Below are 19,632 nucleotides of genomic sequence, written 5' to 3'. Positions count from 1 at the left end.
TCTGCCATCTATCAGGCTCTATACTGGGTGCTGGGAGACAAAGGTAAGAGACTTGCGTCTGTCCTGGGGAGAGAATTGCACAAGCAAAAGAGAAGGTGGTGCTTTGAAGTCTCAGAGCTATTCTTAGAGGAAGAAGGAAAACTTAGAATGAATACCCAGAGAGGACAAAAGAAGAACTGGAAGCCAAAATGGAGTCCAGACATGATTCAGAAACCGCTAGGACCTGAAACCAAGGGAGGCCTAAGCATGTAGAGTGTAGTCAAAGCAATCTGTAAAAAGGAGCTCTGTTCCACAAGCCAGCTGTCCACACCCAAAGCAAAGTGGAGAACCAAGGCCCCAGTTTCCCAAGCAACAGGTCCAGCTCTCAACAGTGATGAAATGATCACCTTGAGTTAAGTCATGTGTATGGAAATTTAAAGGGATGGTCCTGACCTCCTAAGCTCCTGTAAGACCTTTATAAGCCTCAGTTTTTCTCATTTGTAAATCAGGAATAATAATCTCTACATAATAAAATTGTTGGGAGGACTTGACATAGTGTATATAGAAGAGCTTACATAATAATATCAGGATCATAAGAATTGCTCAATACATGGCATCTGTTGTCCTTGTTGTTTTGTTACCTGAAAATATAAATATCTTAATGGTGGATCCCACGATTTGGATCATTCAATCCTCATTTATACATCTTTCAGGGTACCTTTCTGTACTGCCAATTCTGTGAAACTAGGAACTACATTTCCCAGACTCCTTTGTTTTTAGAGTCTGGGTGCCAGTTAAGTTCTACCAGTTAGAGGCAATCACATGAGATTTGGAAGATGGAGGAGGAGGAGGCCATCTTCCTGTTTCTCCCCCAAACAAAGTCACACAGTCATGAGTAACATGAGGAGACAGAGGGAAGGTGGGCAGGTAGTGGTAGAAGCACCTGCCTGACCTCCAGGTTACAGCTGCATTGGTTTGCTCTTGACATCCACAAATGTTGTCCCCTGATTTCCACTCCTTAGCCTTTTCAGTGATTTGTATGCATCCAGTTCCTGTATTAAATCTTTATAGGGCAATATACTTATGGTAATGATTCCTGTTTCTAGGACTGAATCCTGACTGATCCAGAAATGGGTGTTTTATCTAAAGAAATATCATATGGAGACTTCTGTGAAAGAGGTTATTTCATACTATGGCCCCAAACTTACTTAGACTTAAATTATGACTTCCCATGTTTAAACCAGTTCAGTGATCTCTTTATTGATGCCATTCTCTTTGACATAATACAATTAAAGTTTTCTGGGATCCAGAACAAATAACTCTGTATCTACATATCATTTTAAAAGGTAGAGTATATTTTTGTGCTGATCATAATCCATCCATTGTCTTTCTTTGTATTTTACTTGGTCAAGAGAAAAATGGTCCCTGAAATAATTTTGTTATCCAATATCTACTCTTACTTATTTTCTTAGTATTAAGAAACCCAACTTTTAACTGAGAACACTGCTACACTGCTACTCTCCCTTAAAGCTAGGTCATAGCCAAATGACTAAAATTTTGCCAGTTAGATGTATGAAAAAGTGTTTTGTAACTTCTGAAAAGTGTCTTTAGAAGGAAGGTACAGAGACTTCTTTGCCCCTTCCTCCTTCCTATTGGCTGGAGTGTGAATGTGATGACAGGAGCACTAACAGTCATTCTGGGTCATGAGGTAGTACACTAATCATGGCAGAGTAGAAGTGAATCACCTCTGTGGCCTACAGTTACCACATAGGCCTGGATTGTGTAGCTTGAGTTCTTTTACATAAGAAAAAAAATCAACCTCTAACTTTTTTAAATCACTGTCATTGTGTTGCTGACTTGTTAACTGCATGTAGCCAAACCTACCCCTACTTAACATAAGTGAAACAGCCAAACTTCTCTCCCTATCAACCATGGTCTGTTTCTGAGTTTCTAAAAACAAGTGCATTCACAAAAAACTGCTCAACTCCTGAAACACAATGAGGCATGCTACCCAAAATGCTAATCTGGGTATAGAATTAAAGACATAAAATGATTTCTCTGAGTCCAATTCAGTGGACCCAGTAGTCGAAGTTTGTAAGTCAGATGGCTAACTTTGATTTACTCATACTACTCTCAAAATCTAATCAAGGCATCAACTTTAGGTTGAGGGAACAGCAAATGCTCAACCCTAGCTGGTGGTCCATTAGGACTAGCATTATTGATTCAAAATGGCTGAATTTTTATTTAAACTGACACTCTGCTAGTCACATCACAGTGACCACACCACAGTTGACAGCACATCCAGTGGTATAATCTGCTTTGCAACTCTCTATTCCAGAGCCCATAGATCAGAGGGTTAAAACACTGGGCAAAGGCAAAGACACCAAAAAGCACCAGATTTAAAGCAAAGAAAAATACTCCACACATCTTTCCCAGACCAATGAATAACACAGTTGGTATTACATGCAAGCCCAATTGCACTAAATGAATAAGGACTGTTTTCCTTGCTTTGATATTTGACCTATTAAAATGGCCAGCCCGTTTCCCTTCTTTGTATATCAGGGAGTAACTTACAAGAATGATAGACAGAAGAAGGAAAAGGAAAACCATGCCAATGACTCTGGCAGGAATGCCATTCAAGACCACTGGGCAAAGGGGTTCAGATTTTAAAAGAGCAATCTGAGTAGGGCCAGTGCCCTCCATGAGGAAGAGGCAAGCATTCTTCAGTATAATAAAGAGCCAAGTCCCAGCCAGAATCCTATACTTAATGGAATCTACAAAAGACACGGATGTCAAAGGCCAGCAGATCAGCAGGTACATGTGGGCAGCCATCAAGGCCAGAGTGAAGAGGATCCCTTCTCCAACACTCAGCTGTGCCCCAAACACCACCCAGCACACTAGGACGGGGCTGTTGGCGAGGAAGGCTCGCATCCCTTGGAAAACCACCCCCAGGCCGCAGTAGGAGGAAATGCACAGCAGGTGGTGACAGAGGAGGATGTATCGAACCTCTTTCCTCAGTTTTGAATTCTGTGATACGATGGCAATAATGATGACCGTGATGAACATGGCAAAGGAGAAAGCCACCACGTACACAGAGGCCTTCACGGTTGCTTCCAGCCTCAGCCAATCTGACATGTTGCAGTGCTCAGAAGACAAGTTCATGGTCTTCAGGGCAACCTGCCTCCTGCAGGAGAAAAGAATAAGAAAGAATGAATCTGTGTTAAAGTTTCTTGTGTGGTTTTCTGACTCTCTGACCTTGCATACAGTCCCAAGGAACAGGCTGCCCATTTTTCGCTATAGGTGATGACAATGTTCAAGAGTATTGACATGGACCAAAAAAGGAGAGACGTCATCTGCTGTCTCACTTCCTCCAGACCTCCCTCTCCTCCATCACAGTTGATTGGACTGGGAGTGATGGAGTATCTGTCTCAGGGAAAGTTGTTTTGCAGATGGTGCTGAGTCTATCAGAGTCTGTCTCTTAAAAATCCAACCCAAGGATGCTCAGAGAATGTATTCCAAGTGTGATGTCATGTAATTGACCTGTCACTCATGTTGGAGTGTGGACAAGAGGAAGAGAGAGACAGAGAGAGGTTGGAGAGGAGCAAAGTGAACCACAAAAGCCCTTGCAAGACAGAGAGCAACCTGGGTTTCTGATTCCATGAAGATGCCTTGCATTTTCTGCCTTGGGTTCTAAAAATATCACACACCCCTGGATTAGTTGAGCTAGTTTAAATAGGTTTCTATTCCTTTACTCTGGCTCCTAGAGAGCAAAATATATAAAATGGACCCTGAAGAGGCACAGTAAATGCTATTGGTTTCCTAAAGGGCAAGTCACAATGCAGACAATGGCAAGTCACAGCTAGGTGACTTCCTGAGAATTGCCAATGCCAAAGCTCCTCATGAAATCCCTTGCTGAAGGGTAAGTTTTTTCCTACATACTGTGTTGTCATCATTTGTGGAGAATTTGCCCTGTTTTGATGGATTTTTGTGCCACTGTCACGCTGTTGAACTCCAGGCTTTTATTCTCTGGATTCTCCAGCTCATCAGAGAGGACTGGAAATTGTAACGGTCATTGTCAGGCTTTCTTTTAGCTGCAGCTTTTTCCACTGAAAGCTTACCCTAGAACCTGTCAATAATAAACTGGAAAATGCACAGCTGCCTGCATTAAAAGTCTCCTCCTTAATCCCTCGCTCCCAGAGCACGCAGCACCACCAGAGAAACGGAGAGCCCCCAAAGTGACTGTGTGAAGACCCTGGAGAGGGAACGCTCTCCCCCTAGACTGGGGGGATCACACGAACTGAGCTCTAAGCCTAGATTTGCTGCCAGCGAGGAATATGACTTTGGATGCTGAACTCACTTTGCTTCTCTGGTCCTGGGTTCCTTAAATCACAGCCAGGCAGCATCACCAAGCTCTGCATCCTTTCTCTCTACAGGCACAGAGTCAACCTCATGCACATCCTCAAGGGCCCTGGAGTATCTGGATTTGTACTTTATTCTTCAGTACAAGACTGTCCCACCTCTACCCCTAGAACATTCTCATCTTATTCTCCATCTCACTAACTTGAATAGAAACCCTGGCTCTCTAGGACAGGTCTGCCTTGCCTTGCCAGGCCCCATCCCAAGACCTGAGACTCAACTTCTGATCACTTTAGGGGGACTGAAGGCTTGCTGAGAGGACTACAGACAGACTAAAGCTAGGACTAGATTTGAAGGGCCTTGATACCATTCTAAGAGTTCAGATTCATTTTGTAGGCAATAAGGAGGCTGGCATGATTAAAATTAAGAGCAGCACTTGCCCCAAGTTGGAAGCCAATAAGATATGCCCACTTCTGCTTACAGAGCAGTATTTGATAGGAACTCTAAAGAGCGTCTTGATGAAAGTGAAAGAGGAGACTGAAGAAGTTGGCTTAAAGCTCAACATTCAGAAAACTAAGATCATGGCGTCCGGTCTCATCACTTCATGGCAAATAGATGGGGAAACAGTGGCTTTATTTTTCTGGGCTCCAAAATCACTGCAGATGGTGATTTCAGCCATGAAATTAAAAGACGCTTACCCCTTGGAAGAAAAGTTATGACCAACCTAGATAGTATATTAAAAAGCAGAGACATTACCTTACCAAAAATGGTCTATCTAGTCAAGGCTATGGTTCTTCCTGTAGTCATGTACGGATGTGAGAGTTGGACTATAAAGAAAGCTGAGCGCAGAAGAACTGATGCTTTTGAACTGTGGTGTTGGAGAAGACTCTTGAGAGTCCCTTGGACTGCAAGGAGATCCAACCAGTCCATCCTAAAGGAAATCTGTCCTGGGGGTTCATTGGAGGGACTGAAGCTGAAACTCCAATACTTTGGCCACATGATGCGAAGAGCTGACTCATTTGAAAAGACCCTGATGCTGGGAAAGTTTGAGGGCAGGAGAAGAAGGGATGACAGGATGAAATGGTTGGATGGCATCACTGACTCAATGGACGTGAGTTTGGGTTAACTCCAGGAGTTGGTGATGGACAGGGAGGCCTGGTGTGCTGTGGTTCATGGGGTTGCAAAGAGTCAGACATGACTGAGTGACTGAACTGAACTGAACTGAACTGAACTGCTGAGCAGGGGGCTTCCCTGGTAGTTCAGACAGTAAAGAATCTGTCTGCAATGAATGAGACCTGGGTTTGATCCCTGGGTTGGGAAGATCCCCTGGAGAAGGAAGTAGCAACCCACGCCAGTATTCCTGCCTGGAGAATTTCCATGAACTTAGCAGTCTACAGTCCATGGAGTTGCAAAGAGTTGGACATGACTGAGCAACTAATGCTCACTAACGCTCACTCACTCTGCAGAGCAGGCAGCTTGCAAGGCAGAAATGTGCTCAGTGAAGACAGTACAACCATAGCAAAGGGCTTCGAATACTCTTTAAACACATGAAATCTCCAGGAGAGTTGCAACTCTGCAAAATCAGCAAGGGCAATAATATTGGCTTTAATTTATTTACGAGACTTCAAGAAGACCAGCAATTTATTCAGGATCATGCAGCCAGAAAGAATCTCCCAGTCTCCAGATTCATATTTCCTTCTTGGAGGTATATTTGCATATCAAGGACCTACAGCTACCAAACCCATATAATCAACCCTCATCTCTACATACAACCTCCACTTAATGACAGTTCTTAAAGTCTTTTCCTTCTGGAGTTCTAAAATGGGGAATAACTGTTTCCCTCTAGCCCAAAATGCTACTTCGGCTTCAGTTTTGAAATAAGACACTGAAGCTAAGAGACTTCTGCAAAGAATTACGTTATGTCCAGAACTGTCCTGAAAAAAACAATCAGAATCAGCCGTCACCCCTCCCTACCCAAATCCTGTAGGAAACAGATGTGTGCAAGGGCTGGAGTGGGTCCATTCAGGACCAGCGAAGCACCTGGGTCTTGTCCTAAAAGCCCTGCTCAGGACCAACCCCTGAGGGCAACATGCTGCCCTCAGCAAGAGACTAAATCCACAAACGGATGTAGCCAGACCATATATATAAACACAGCTCTCACCTACCACCTGCAGCACCCTGCCCCCAAACCAAGCCTTTATCTACGGAAACTGGACTGGGAAGTCGGCCTGCCTGTGGCACGTCAGACTTGGGGGAAGTTGGATGGTTGTCTCCGACAATACAGGAAGCCAATCAGCAACTTCTATGAAATCCAAACAGCCAGACTTGGTTAAGAGCTGCCAACTTCTCTAATTTTTGTCCCTGCTTCCAACTTAGGACCAAGCAGAAGTCAAATATGCACCCCTAACTGATCACATGGGTGCTTCCCTGGTAGCTCAGTAGTAAAGAATCTGCCTGCCAATGCAGGAGAAGTGGGTTCAATCCCCGGGTTGGGAAGATCCCCTGGACTAGGAAATGGCAACCCATCCAGTATCCTTGCCTGAGAAATCTCATGGACAGAGGAGCCTGGCGGGCTACAGTCCATGGGGTCACAAAGAGTTGGACATGACTGTGTGACTATAAACGACAACAATAACAACCGATTGCATAGGACGCCCCACTTCCCGCTGGACACCTCCCACCTCCCTAGGCCCATAGTCCCCATTCAGGGTGCCTGAAACCCTCCCTTGTCTCCATCAGAGAGCTCTCCCACTCCTCTGCCTGTCTGTGGTTCTCCGCCAAAACGTGGGCAATGGTGGCATCGAGAAGCCGGAACTTACTTACTTTCAGGAAGCTGAGGACAGCTTCTCTTGGGTCCAGCTAGACTCACCTCCCTGCCCAACCCAGAACCTGCACCTGGGAATTTCTGAAGGAGGAAAAGTCTCCGCTCTCTGAGAGGGAGACAGGCTTTCCTTCCTGGGTGCCCGCTGTCAGTCAGGCAGTGTCTGCCAAGACTAGTGCCAGTGTCAGACTTATTGCCAAGGAGAAGGCCTCGTTAGCTGAAAACAAACTTCAGGAATGATCTCAGCAGCTAATGGCTGCTGACAGAAGGCCAATGAGAAAAAGTGGATGCTTCCAGAATGGCTCCCAAAACCTTCCCAAATGGTGAGACCTCCTCTCCCACAATAAACCTTCTCTTTAAACATGTCTTCCCCTTTGCTCTAATTACAGCCTTACTTCTTTGGTACTTTAAAAATCACTTCAGTCTGTGAACCTTCTGTGATCGCCCCTGTTTTTCTTCTTCAAGTGGACAGGAAGGAAGGGTGGCAGCCGTATTTACTGAACACCGGGCACTTGACATCAAGAATAAGCACTTAGTATTAGCTGTGAGTGTTCACCATCTGGTAATGGCTCCCAGAGGTGACACGGGGAACTGGGTGAAATCATAAAGCCATGAAGGTATATCTTGTGACTTCTAAAGACAGAAGAATCACATATTTTTCTAATGAGTGCTTTCCCACACAGTTAACTTTTGTTAACCTGCCCTCCCAACTTTTTTTTTTAATAAAAAAGGAAATCCTCCAGCTTCCTTCCCCAATTTTTTTCTGATCAAAACTTTGATCTACAGACATTCTTCTAAGCACTGCTAAGATTTCTTAATCTAGAGACCTTGCTTTAATAGAAACATGACCTTTCCTTAATGCTCAAAAACACTTCTTAAAAAATGACATGCACCACACACCTACTGTCAATTAATCTTTAACAAAGGAGGCAAGAGAAAAGACAGTTTCTTGGGCAAGTGACTTTGGGAAAGCTGAACTGCTGCATGTAAATCAATGAAAGGAGAAACCTCCTTCACACCATACACAAGGTGGCTTGCAGACTTAAATATAAGTAATGACACCATAAAACCTCTAGAAGAGTCACAGCAATACTTTCTTAGGCTGCTCTCCCAAAGCAAAAGAAATAAAAGCAAAAATAAACAAATGAGGGAATTTCATGGGGGTCCAATGCTTAGGACTCCAGAATTCCACAGCAGAGGGCATGAGATGATCCCTGGTAAGGGAACTAAGACCCTACAAACTGCACTGCACAGCCTCCTCTCCAAATTTTTTTTTAAATAATAAGCTAATGACACAATCACGCTTATATGCTTTTGCCATCAGAGAAAACCATAAATAAAACAAAAAGACAACCTAAAAACTGGGAGAAAATATTTGCAAACCATGTGACAGATAAGGGCTTAATTTCCAAAATATACAAACAGATCATACAGCTCAGTATAAAACAAATAAACAAGCCAATCAAAAATGAGCAGAAGAACTAAACAGACATTTTTTTCAAAGACACACAGATGGTCAACAGGTACATGAAAAGATGCTCAGCATCACTAATTACTAAAGAAATGCAAATCAAAACCACAATGATTTGCCTCACACAAGTCAGAACAACCATCATCAAAAAGTCTATACATAACAAATGCTGGAAAGGATGTGAAGAAAAGGGCTGCAGACTGGTGCAGGCACAATGGAGAACAGTATGGTGCTGGTTTAGTTGCTAAGTCGTGCCTGACTCTTGCGATCCCATGGACTGTAGCCCACCAGCCTCCTCTGTCCATGGGATTCTCCAGGCAAGAACACTGTAGTGGGTTGCCATTTCCTTCTCCGGGGGCTCTTCTCACCCCCGGAATCAAACCTGGGTCTCCTGTGTTGCAGGTGGATTCTTTACCAACTGATCTATGAGGGAAGCCTGGAGAACACTATGCTGCTGCTGCTAAGATGCTTCAGTCGTGTCCAACACTGTGCGACCCCATAGACAGCAGCCCACCAGGCTCCTCTGTCCCTGGGATTCTCCAGGCAAGAATACTGGAGTGGGTTGCCATTTCCTTCTCCAATGCATGCATGCATGCTAAGTCACTTCAGTCGTGTCCAACTCTGTGTGACCCCATGGACAGCAGCCCACCAGACTCCTCTGTCCACGGAAGTCTCTAGGCAAGAGTACTGGAGTGGGTTGCCATTTCCCTCTCCAGGGAGAACACTGTGGAGGTTCCTTAAAACTCTAGAGTTGCCATAAGATCCACCAATCCCACTCCTGAGCATATATCTGGAAAATACTTACTATAATTCAAAATAATATTAATCCATGTATCCAATGTTCACTGAAGCACTATTTACAATAGCCTAGACATGGATGCAACCTAATGTCCAGTGACAGATGAATGGATGAAGAAGGTGTGGTATATATCTACAAGGGAATATTACTCATCCATAAAAAATAATGAAATACTGCCATTTATGGTAACATGGGTGGACCTGGAGATTATCATATTAAGTGAAGTAAGTCAGAGAAAAACAAATATCGTATGATATTCCTTCTATGTAGAATCTAAAAAGAAATGATACAAACGAACTTATTTATAAAACATAAACAGATTCACAGACATAGGAAACAAACTTGTGGTTACCCAAGGGGAGAGCAAAGGAAGGGGATAAATTAGGAGTCTGGGATTAACAGATACACACAGCTATATATAAAATAGATAAGGCACAAGGACCTAGTGTATAGCACAGGGAACTATATTCAATATCTTACAATAGACTATTATGGAAAAGAATTTGAAAAAGTATACACACACACACATACACATATACATATATAACTGAATCACTTTGCTGGTCACTTAGAACTAACACAACATTGTAAATCTACTGTACTTTAATAATAGTAAAAAAATTCTGTGCTCACATCTTTATTGAATACCTTGAGATTTTGAAACACCAGGCAGCCCATTCACAAGCTCAGGTTGAAACAAATCTCCAGACCTGGAATATAAATAAATATTCAAGAAGTATTGGAAAGGTTGCTCATAAAAATGGTGATAAATGTCTTTCATTTTATAACTTAGATAATGATAGATGCGTGTGATCCAACTTATTACAGTAATGATGATACCTGTATGAACAAAGAGGACACAAATTAATGACAGATCTCATTGTACTACGTACATCTATGAACTATGAAAACATAAATAAAGCATGGGGGTCATTCCAGAATTTCAGAAAAAGATTATGCAATGGTAACTATAATGGTGTCATATGAAAATAGCATTTTCATAAATCATAGAAACTTAAGTAATGAATGTATATGAAATTAAGGTACACTGGTTAAAATAAAACAGGCATTCGATTCTACTTGGATGGAGCTCTCTGCATTGACATGGGACTAGCCAAGGAACAAAACTGGTAGAGATGAACAGTTACTCAATAGGTTGGTGAATTCCAATTGCCTATATGCATAGATCAAGAGCTGCAGATATTCAGAAACCAACACAGGCCAAGGCTCTGGGATTAGGGCATTTACACAATCCTGAATCTTCTGGCAGGTAGTAAATAATTGGCCTTTCTCCTTTCCTGCCTGTTTCTCCGGATGCCAAAGGTCAGTACGATGTCTATAAACCACAAAAAGCAAGCAGCAATCTAAATACTGCTGAGAAAATGATTCTCAATACTACTTCTCAGAATCTGAAAGAATTTTTGTCCTTGGTCTATCAGTTTCTATTAATAACAAGAATTCACCTTGGAGCATTTACTTTTGAAATATGCTAAAGCTATCTTTTTAATTTTTTAAACTAATTTATTTATTTTAATTGGAGGCTAATTACTTTACAATATTGTGGTGATTTTATTGTTACATTGTTGCAATTATTAAGCTAGTTTCAAGTTAACTTACCTGTATATGACTTTAACATTATTAAAGCTTATAAAATAACATATAACAGCCACAATGGTGAATTTTGTGTTTGCTAGCAGGCAATCCTCCACTCCATAGTCTATGGTTTCCTTTCTTTGCACAGTAACAATAAATGACCCATCCTAAGCAATAAACACACTCTTTCTGTCTCAGACGACCACGCCTGGCTTTAGCAGTGAACTGGATGTTTTATCAGTACAATCTTGGCAAAGTTGCAATCAGCAGCTTTCATGAAATGCTGTGGTTTTCTCTCTCTGATTAGGCCTTGGGGATGATCGTAAACTTTCTGTCAGATTGGATTTAATTATCCCAAATTAAAGTACAATTGAATTTTAACTAGTCTTACTAAACTTTTATTGTACAGGGTGATTGGTTTTGTGGAAAAAGAACTCCTTAGGTTTTGAAATCTACATATAATACACATTACTGGGTTAAAGTAGTTCTTATTTAAAAAAAAAATTATTTAAGACATGTGAGATCTTACTTCTCTGATCAGGGACTGAACCAGTGCCCCCTGCAGTGGAAGCCTGGAGCCTTAACTACTGGACCAGAAGGGAAGTCCCAGTATTCTTATCTTTATCAGATATCTTTGCGCCATTCATATTATACATGTCACTCAAAATCAACTCTCTAGACCTGAAACTGTATTAACTATAAGATTTTAAACAAATCTAATAATTGAAAGTGAAAATTCATGGAATGTCTTAACTGTTTCCCTGTTCTGAGAACTTGGTATCATTTATGAGAAAGATGGCAAAAACATCGACGTTTCAAATATTTTACATTGAAGAATATATCTGAAACCACAAACCTTTAAAATAAAGACAGGTGAGTTCCTTTCTCCTTTTCCCAAAAGGAGGTTCTAGAGAAGGTATTCTTTCTTGTCTTGCATGAAAAATCAGGGTAGGAGATGTTGAGATGAATCCCTGGCAGTACAGACATGGGGCTAGCAAGGAAAACCTCCTAGAAAAAGCAAGGGCATCAAAACCTTTAATAAGCTTGTTTGAGAAAAACAGAAAGCTGTAAAGAATCCTTCAATGTGTGCGTGCATGCTAAGTCGCTTCAGTCATATCCAACTCTTTGCAACCCTATGGACCGTAGCCCGCCGGGCTCCTCTGTCCATGGAATTCTCCAGGCAAGGATATTGGAGTGTGTTGCCATGCCATGCCCTGCTTCAGGGGATCTTCCCAACCCAGGGATCAAACCCATGTCTCCTGCATCTCCTGCATTGGCAGGTGGGTCTTTATCACTAGTGCCACCTGGGAAGCCCACAGAAGGCCTCTAGGAAACTACAACTGCTCAAAAAAAAAACAAAAACAAAAACAGGCTGGCACTGTGGACAGGAGGTGAGGGCAAACCTGATAAAGACAGACTTATAGATGATACAGAAGAAGAATCAGTCAGGAAAGTATCTGGTTTAGGAAACACATGAACGGTACGGTTAGCTAGATCTAGATACTGGCCAGCTTTAGAGTTTGGCTCAAATAACTAAGAGGATTTCCAAACCTTCAGGATGCTGACACGGAGAAGCTACCTCCTCAAGGAACAAGGAGCAGTCATCACAGGGATTCTCTGTGTACAACACAACTGGATGAATACAAGTGCAGGATGCAAGGCCTCCTGGGAGGTGAGGTGAAAGTGTAAGTCGCTCAGCTGTGTCCGACTCTTTGCAATCCCATAGACTCTACGTGCGATTCTTCAGGCCAGACTACTGGAGTTGGAAGCCATTTCCTTCTCCAGGGGATCTTCCCAACCCAGGGATCGAACCCAGGTCTCCCACATTGCAGGTGGATTCTTTACCACCTGAGCTACCAGGGAAGCCCTGGGAGGTGAGGGGGGGCCTTAAATAAGAATACAATGGCTGAGATGAATACATACAACTGGTTCTTCCCAATAAATGCACAGTTGTGTCACTCTGGTCTAGTCAGCCTTGCACCAGTACTCAAAGAACCCTCAAAGATAACTCTACATTTCCGACCTTCCCTTTTACCACCTCCTCGGCCACTTAAACTATCCATGTCCATGGGCTCCAGGAACCTATCTATAGGGTCCTTGTGAGTGTGTGCTGCTGTAGCAAACTCTGCCAAAGCATCTAGCTCCATGACCATTTTCTGGTTATTGCCAATTTTACCCTACTTGAGTATTTACCTTGTTTCAGACTATCGGCCTGCCCTGCTCGCAAATGTGTGTTTGCCACTTAATTTAGGTCTTGACTTTCTAGATTCCTGGCCTCAAAACAATGAATATTATTTCTGGATGATCCAGGACTGATGCCCACATATGACTACTTGCTTTTTTCAGAGTTACCAGTGATGCCATGTAAATCCCCACCTGGTCCCCAAGGAAATGTGACCTGGTCAGAAGGCAAGTGTACCTACAGGAGGAAGTGCAGTCTCCAGAGCAGAGAATCATAGGTGATAATAGAGATGAGCCACAATGACTTACAAATAGATGAGAAAAGAAGAGAAGGTAAAGGCAAAGGAGAAAAGGAAAGATATACCCATTTGAATGCAGAGTTCCAAAGAATAACAAGGAGAGATAAGAAAGCCTTCCTCAGCGATCAATGCAAAGAAATAGAGGAAAACAATAGAATGGGAAAGAGTAGAGATCTCTTCAAGAAAATCAGAGATACCAAGAGAACATTTCATGCAAAGGTGGCACAATAAAGGACAGAAATGGTATGGACCTAACAGAAGCAGAAGATATTGAGAAGAGGTGGCAAGAATACACAGAACTATACAAAAAACATCTTAATGACCCAGATAACCACGATGGTGTGATTATTCACCTAGAACCAGACATCCTAGAATGTGAAGTCAAGTGTGCGTTAGGAACACTTCACTATAACAAAGCTAGTGGAGGTGATGAAATTCCAATTGAGCCATTTCAAATCCTAAAGTGCTGCACTCAATATGCCAGCAAATTTGGAAAACTCAGCAGTGGCCACAGGACTGGAAAAGGTCAGGTTTCATTCCAATCCCAAAGAAAGGCAATGCCAAAGAATGTTCAAACTACCACACAATTGCACTCATCTCACATGCTAGCAAAGTAACGCTCAAAATTCTCCAAGCCAGGCTTCAACAGTATGTGAACTGGGCACTTCCATATGTTCAAGCTGGATTTAGAAAAAAGGCAAAGGAACCAGAGATCAAATAGCCAACATCCGTTGGATCATTAAAAAAGCAAGAGAGTTCCAGAAAGACATCTACTTCTGCTTTATTGACTATGCCAAAGCCTTTGACTGTGTGGATCACAACAAACTGTGGAAATTCTAAGACACAGAGATGGCTTGCTGATAAGATTAACGTGTCTCTTTGTATAACATCAGGAGGTGACTAATTTGATCCTGGTAACGTAAACCATAGAAACCATTCAGTGTATTTGTGGGTTCAGCAGAGAGGATACTGTAATAACAGCTGAAAATAAAAGGATCCTTGGGGCTTCCCTGGTGATCCAGTGGCTAAGACTCTGCTCCCAATGCAGGGTGACCGGGTTCGATTCCCGGTTGAGGACTAGATCCCATACACCACAACAAAGAGTTCCATGCCACAACTAAGACCTGGAGCAACCAAATGAATAAAAATAAATATTTTTGAAAAAGAAGAAGAAGGATACTTGTTCCCTGGGAAGCAACAAAAAGCAAAGGCCAACACCAAAGAAGCAAAGGGGCCTTGATTAATGTAATATCCTGATCCACTCAACAAGTATCTCCCACAAGCTGAGATATTCACAAGGCTGCCACAGGATTATCATTGTATTCAATAAGTATCTACCATGTGCCAGAGTACTATGTAAAATGTTTATAGTTAGCTATCTGGAAAAATAAGACAGAATCACAGGGCAATTAAGCTTGTGAGCCACAACTTCTGAGACTGTACTCTAGGGCCTGTGAGCCTCAACTACTGAAGCCCATGTGCCTAGAGCCCATGCTCTGCGAAAAAAGAAGCCACCGCAATGAGAGCCTGTGTACCACAAGGAAGAGTAGCCCCCGCTCAGTGTAACTAGAGAAAGCCCATATGCAGAAACAAAGACCCATTGCAACTAAAAATAGTAAATAAATAAATGAAATTAATTTAAAAAGAAAAGAAAACAACATCCCATTTTTAAAAAAAGAAAAATAAGACAGAATCCCTGTGTGTGTGGAGCTCACAGTCTTTTAAGGAAAGCAGATACATAAGCAAATAGTTTTAATACTATGAGTTAAGGACTTCAATTCAAAGTGTCATGGAAACCCAGAGGAAAGAGTCTAATCTTCCCAGAAGCATCAGGGAAAATTCTCATAGGCAGCACCGCTAGAAATTAATAAGGATTCATCCATTCAACTAGCTGGCCTTCCATTCATTCATCATAGATGTGTTGAGTATTTGCGATCGTTCTAGATGCTGTGCTTACAATACTGAACAAGACAAACAAGGTTCCTCCCTGAGTGGCGCTTATTTAATCCATTCCTGTGGGAGGGAGTGGATGACATTACCAGGAGAAACACAGAATGTTCCCTTCAGACCACCCAATATCCACTCTCTGGCCTCATTTCCTCTCCCACATGTATTTTCCGACTGAGACCAGAGTGCCTTGACCTCTCAAACAGGAGCATTTTGATCCTTTTGGTAAGTACAGCTCTCACCATGACACAGAATTGCCAGTTCATTTCTTCCCATCGCAGTGAGAATCATTTCAGAAGTGCAGGATCAGATAAAATCAAGTTTCTGAAAACGCAGAGCTGAGAATCAATTTCAAAGAGAAATAGAAATGAGATATGGGACGCCCAGGCTGCCATGAGATTTTCTTACCTCCTTTCACCAGTGGAAGTCTTTTCTGCCAGTGGAACAAGTTCTTTTTTCTGGGAAGAAGTATGTGGAAGAGCAGCAGGAGTTTCTTCATGAATTGTAGGAAGAACTCCCGATACCCAGCGTCTAACAGAGGTGAAGCCAGGGACGTACTGCACTTCAATTTCTCCCAGCACCCTGAGTCTTCAGACCTGGGGTCCCTTCCGTGGTGTCTGCAGCTAGTGTCACGCTGTGATTCAGGGTGCAGAGAACACTGGGGACTCTCTAGGGTGGCCACTTCCTGAAGGAACACTCGGCACCCTCTGTCCAAGAAGGAAGTAGGGGAACAGGGCCAGCTCCTCCCCTTCGGTGCACAGAGGCTCCTCTGCAAAGAGACACATGCGCTCTGCACCCCATATGGTATTGGGACCCCCTTCATAGTGTTTAAAGGTGACAAGTGAAAATGTCTCTAGAGAAAGCTAAAATGTTTCCCACCCTAACATTAGGGAAAAATTCTAACCACTGGAACCCGTGGTTTCAAACCAGACTAACCTTCAAAGATCTCAGATTACGCCTTCAGAAATGACCACAATTTCATAACAGAGGCAAGAGAAAGACAGTTAGAAACTTCTGCAAAACACAGTTGGTACCACTGTGAAAACTCATAGTTCCTGTTTGCCAACACGTCTGCTTTAAATCTCTCGAGCAATTAATTGCATCGCAAGTGTTATGTGTCAACTCTTCCTCATATTTAGAGCTTTCGTTTTTAAAATTTATTCAAATCATGCATGCTTGTTCTCAAAAATGAAAAATGCAGACAAACCTAAAAAGAAAGACTTTTAATTCCCCATATTCCTGACACTTGAAGATAACCTGCGGTGTACAACCTTCCAGACTTTTTTCTGTTTAGGTGGATCTTAGGGTGAGCTTCTCAACACCCATTCCATGCCGCACCATTGTGGAACATTCACACAGTTTTGCTGGGATTTGCCCACACTCAGCCCCCGTGTAGATCTTGATTCGACTAAACAAAATTATGATCACCTCATGCTCTTGCCACAGTGTTTTAAGGACAAGCATCTAACCCAGACCTAAGTCATCAATACAAAGCTCTTCCCTGACCACAAGGAAAGTCATGTGATCAAGATGATCCAATCAGAGGGAAGCCTAGGACTCCTGCTAAAGGGCGGGGCAGAGGTAAGGGAGACAGTCACTCAGTCCTTCTCTGGGTTTGGACTCAGAAACCTGGGAGCTATTGGCAGCCATCTTGCCTCCACAAGACAAACCAGCTCTAGGGTGAAGTAGATGCTTCAGAGGTTAAAAAAGGGAGAGAAAACGAAATTAGGTTTTCAAAGAGCTTTCTGAGCTGCTAAGTTAAGCTAACACCCAAATCTGTCTTACTTCTGGAGTCACTAGTTGGATGAACCAATAAATTTGCTTGTTGAAATCAGTTTAAATTGAATTTTCTGTGACTTGTAACTGAGTGTATCCATCTCATTATTTTTATAAAAGTGAGGCCATATTGAACATACTGTTTATAACTTCCTATTTAAAAATATGTCATAATCATCATTCATTTTCAAGATAAATATACTTTTACAAAAGTATTAATTGCTTCAGAGTAACCTGTTGTATGGACAGATATTAAATTATATGTCTAATCCCTTATTGTGAGGTATTTATGTCATTTACAGGTTTTTCCATGTTATATAAACAATTCTGTGTTGAGTCTCCTAAATATTAGAAAACACAGTTATTTCCTCAGGACACGTTTCTAATGTAGAATTTCTGAGTCTGTCCTTTTTGAAAGATTTTTGATTCATATTGCCAGATGGCTCTCCCAAAAGGTTATTTTATTTATATTTCAACCAACAGAGCATGAGAATGCCACAAAAGCTCCCTCACTTCTCCCAGCCCAGAACACTCAACATACATAAAGTTTCAACACAAAGACTCTGTTTGATAAATGGTAATCCACTGCTGTTTTAATTTGCATTTTTAAAAACCATATACAGTGCTTGGAGGATTTTTCCCATATATTTATTTGCTTACAATATTTCTCCTTTTTTGAGTTGTCACTGATATCCTTTGCCCATTTCAACTAGAGCGTTTATTTATTTCTTCCATATGTGTAGGAGCTATTAATATATTGAGATTACTAAGCATTGACCTATTACATATGTTGCAAATAGTTTTCATGGCATACCATGTGCCTTTTCACTTGCATATGGTATTTTTGATGGTTCTGAAGTTTTAAATTTTAGTTTATCAATCCTTCCCTTTACTGTTTCTGCCCTTTTTGTGTCATTCTTTAATCAGAGAATTTGCAGTCCTCCAGCCTCAGCCTCTGCTCATAAAAATGATCTGGCATGATCACACTGATGCTCAGGGTGCCTGAGGTTCTGTCCCCTTGGGAGGCAGCTGGGAAGCTGTCTGCATCCCTCCATTCCTGACTGCTTCTTCCTGCCTCCCTCGCAGACGTGGTTTGTGATTGAAGTACGGACGTCAGCATGAGAGCTGATGAGATGCGTGCAACTTCAAGGTTGTTCTCTTTAGAAAAGGAAATGTGTTCGCCTTAGATTTTCATGTCTTTCTTAGGTTGGAGTGAATAAGTGACAGTAATCATACAGATGAGTACAGTACCTAGGAAGTTCAGCATTACAAGCCAGGAGGCTCCAGGGTCCCCGACACTGGAGAATGTCTGTATCTCCTAGACTATTAATCTTAAACCTGGACAGTTTTAAAATGAACTTCTGTTACGTGTGAGCCACTGTTTTGGGTCTTTATTACAGTCAAACTCATATTCTAAATTAAATGGTAATGCATGACCCCATTTTACACACATACATACACAGACTCAATGTACATGAATTTGAGTTGACTCCGGGAGATGGTGAAGGACAGGAAAGCCTGGCATGCTACAGTCCATGGGGTCACACAGACTGGGACCCAACTGAGCAACTTAACAACAATACACAATCACTCACAGCAGTATAAGAGAAGATAAAGAAAATTACATATCAAACTGTTAACATTAGTTCAGGGAATGAGACTGTAGGAATTTGGGGGGGGAATTATGAATTTTTAATCCAGGCTGTTTTGACTCAATAACTTACATTACTCAAGGTGGTTAAACACTTTCTAACAGCCCCTTTTCATGTAAAGTCATAGCCCTAGACAGAATGGGTAGAAGAAAGTGTAATTGAGGAAAGGGTGCAAGAATATGACAGGTAGAATAGTCTAGTTCTAACAGAATTGGTTGAGACTGGAACTATACCATTAATAATATATGTGTATTTTATAACTACTCTGGACCAATATTCAATGACATCATCATTTCTTTTTAGATTTCCATTTTTATCTGTTTTAAAGGTTACAAGGACTTTCTACTGGATTCTAAGATATAACATATAATATGTATCTTACCCGGGTGTCTCTGGTGACTCAGATGGTAAAGAATCTGCCTTCAAAGTAGGAGATCTGGGTTTGATCCCTTAGTTGGGAAGATCCCCTGGAGGAGGAAATGGCAACCCACTCCAGTATTCTTGCCTGGGAAATCCCAGGGACAGAGGAGCCTGGTGAGTTACAGTCCATGCAGTCACAAAGAGTCAGACATAACTGAGTGACTAACACTTTCACTTTCACACATGTATCTCAATACATAATGTTTTTCTTGTAAAAGGAAAAATATTCAAAATCCTTTCAATATACATGTGACAAAAGTTCTTATATTAAAAAAAAAATTCCTTGTAAATTTTATTCAGTCACCTGTACCTATAAATATTTAAATAAGCTATGTTTT

At 41.8% G+C, this 19,632-nt stretch overlaps 1 long non-coding RNA gene across 1 annotated transcript; it reads right to left on the bottom strand.

Moving 5' to 3' along the window:
* Positions 1-1,213: 1,213 nt before the first annotated feature.
* Positions 1,214-19,281, bottom strand: LOC145543572 (uncharacterized). The gene is made up of 5 exons (XR_014080876.1): positions 19,257-19,281; positions 15,855-16,215; positions 11,876-12,027; positions 10,075-10,136; positions 1,214-3,163 (listed from the first exon to the last, which is right to left on the bottom strand). It is a non-coding gene; the product is annotated as an uncharacterized LOC145543572 (long non-coding RNA).
* Between the last annotated feature and the right edge of the window lie 351 nt (positions 19,282-19,632).

This window comes from Giraffa tippelskirchi, chromosome 3 (assembly GCF_054371585.1).
Source record: "Giraffa tippelskirchi isolate mGirTip1 chromosome 3, T2T-mGirTip1v1.2.pri, whole genome shotgun sequence".
Lineage (NCBI taxonomy): Eukaryota > Metazoa > Chordata > Mammalia > Artiodactyla > Giraffidae > Giraffa > Giraffa tippelskirchi.
This window is presented reverse-complemented; position numbering and strand designations above follow the sequence as displayed.